The 2,314-nt window shown below is 49.3% G+C and overlaps 2 protein-coding genes across 2 annotated transcripts in view; one reads left to right on the forward strand and one right to left on the reverse strand.

Annotated features, from left to right (window-relative positions):
- The window catches only part of PCCA (propionyl-CoA carboxylase subunit alpha), a 356,645-nt gene that overhangs the window by 353,988 nt on the left and 343 nt on the right, over window positions 1-2,314 (forward strand). The window lies entirely within an intron of this gene.
- GGACT (gamma-glutamylamine cyclotransferase) overlaps window positions 1-2,314 on the reverse strand; it is a 60,683-nt gene that overhangs the window by 7,951 nt on the left and 50,418 nt on the right. The window lies entirely within an intron of this gene.

A 2,314-nucleotide genomic window follows, 5' to 3' on the forward strand; every position in this document is an offset into this window, starting at 1 on the left:
GAACAATTCAATTTTAGATCAGGAGGAGCTGAAAGCCCCATGTACACATCTGGGACTTAACGATTTAGGGAGAAAAGAGGAAAAGATGTATTAGTACTAAAATTTACTAAAATTTCTTCAATGTATTTTCTCCTTGAAGAAAATAGCAAAGTCATTTAAAACAGTAGCTTCACTATTCATTCTGTGACTAAAGACACCATTCACAATAGAATGATCCTTTTCTAAAGGACGATTTGATAAGTGTGGAGTGAAGTGGGGTGAGGACAGTGGCATAGGCTGACGTCATGCGCTGTGAACACCTGGAAAGTGAGATCATACCTTGGGGACATTGGGTGCCCTGGCAGAGAGGTATTGTCAGCTCATAATGTAGTTTGCATCAGAGAGACACAGGCTCCGTCTGTCACCCCAAACCAAAATGAAATTGATGTTCAGAAAACAGGCCAAGTGGGACGCTCCGTCTGGTCCCAGCTGGGAGTGGGGAGGCCCAGCGCATGGCCGGTGGGCTTTGATCTGCCTGGCTGGCCAGGCTGGAAGACGGCTGTGACCAGTCTTCGTGGGGTTTGGGGAGGAGAATGATACGATTTGCGGATTTTTAAGAATCATGCTTTCTACGTCTGATTACTTTTTAAAAAGTAAACAAAAAAATATTGGTTTCTACCCTTGTAAAAATTGTTATATTTGTTAGGATTATTTAACATTGGTGCTATATCAGCATCATGAAATTTCCATCCATGATGAGAACTTGGTCTCATTTTGGGGCTGCAGAATATACATCAGATGTGAGCCAGGGGCCCGTGTTGCTAGATTGAGGTACTAACACAAAAATGAAGTTGGGGGGTGACCGGTTAGCTCAGTTGGTTAGAGCGTGGTGCTGATAACACCAGGTTGCCGATTTGATCCCCACATGGGCCACTGTGAGCTGCACCCTCCTTTCAAAGAATAAAAAAAAAAAAAGAACTTGGTCATAGCTCCCTAAAGGAGCAGAGGGCCCATGTCTGTCAGTGTGATTTATGTCCTCGTGGCCTGGGTCTGTCTCATGGTGAAGGCTTAGCTGCTCCCTGGTCATCAGGAGCCCAGAGCTGCTTTCAGGGTGTTGATGGGCTCCGGGAGAATTTGCACTGTGGCCTGACCTAGTAGCTGGAGTCCTTCCTGCCTGTACCATTTCCTCCTACCCCCCAGCAGGGCACACCGGGAGTGGCCAGAGCCCTAGCCCAGAGGAGCGGGCCCTGGGGAGCCAAGGGGGCTGGCAGTTCTTACCTGGAAGGACCGGATTTTCCTCCCAGACAAAAGGCACACAAGGGAAGCAGATCCTCCGCTCTAGTAACTGCAGTACCATGAAAACTATATCCTACACAAATATTGGGCTTCAGACCATGAAAAGCAGCCACTTCAGTGCACATAGCACCTGATGAACAAGGCCTGGGAAGTAGCCATGGCACAGCCTGAAAGAGCCTGGGCTGGAATCCAAGGGAAGAAGGCCCTCGTGCCCTCTGGCTCATAGCGGCCAGGGCACAGAACCCAAGTCGCCGGCACTGTTCCCAATCACCACCTACTAGTTTTAACCCATTGTTCATTTTGACTCCCACGCAGTCAAAGAAGTCCAATGGCTGTCTCTTCCCTACTCCAAACCCCTGCCTGCTCATTTTAAATCTGAACACAATTTGGGAAGCAAAACGTGACTAAAACTGGGAGGAATGAGTAGGCTGACGGCACAGTAGCAAGGTGGCAGGAGCTCAGTGCCTGTTCTACATCCCGCCACAAAGTACGGTCCGTGCAGCCGCCCGTCTTCTGAGGATTTCATTTCCCTTCAGAAGGACGTTTACATCAGGCTAGAGAGTTTTTCTGTTAATTAGTACCTGGGTTGACGCTTGTGTAATTGTTTTGTTTTTAAAACTAAACTACACCATGAACTCTCATAATATTTGTACAGCCTGGAACTGTGGCGAGACTGGGAGGGCTGGGCATTCAAGAGCTTATCCAGCATCAACACTTCTGGCTTCTCGGTGCTGCCCAGACCCCTGAGTGCACCCAGTGCAAGGGCCAGCCAGCAAACAGCAGCAGAAACCCCCGTGCACCAGCGACTTGTAGGACAGACAAGGACGGGAGAGCCAGAGAGGGGAAGGTGGCGAGTCACAGCCCTCAGAGGACGTCCCCTCGCATGAGGGCCCCTCTGACTGCGCGAGCTGGGTTTTCTACCTGTGCTCCAAAGCCTGCCAGGCTGTCTCTTCACTTCCAGAAACGGATGACGAGATCGCTCCCTCCTGGTCTAGTTAATAATTCTTCCCCCTTCCCCCCTTTTTTTTTTAAATTCAAG

Source organism: Rhinolophus sinicus, linkage group LG04, assembly GCF_036562045.2.
Source record: "Rhinolophus sinicus isolate RSC01 linkage group LG04, ASM3656204v1, whole genome shotgun sequence".
In the NCBI taxonomy this organism is placed as follows: Eukaryota; Metazoa; Chordata; class Mammalia; order Chiroptera; family Rhinolophidae; genus Rhinolophus; species Rhinolophus sinicus.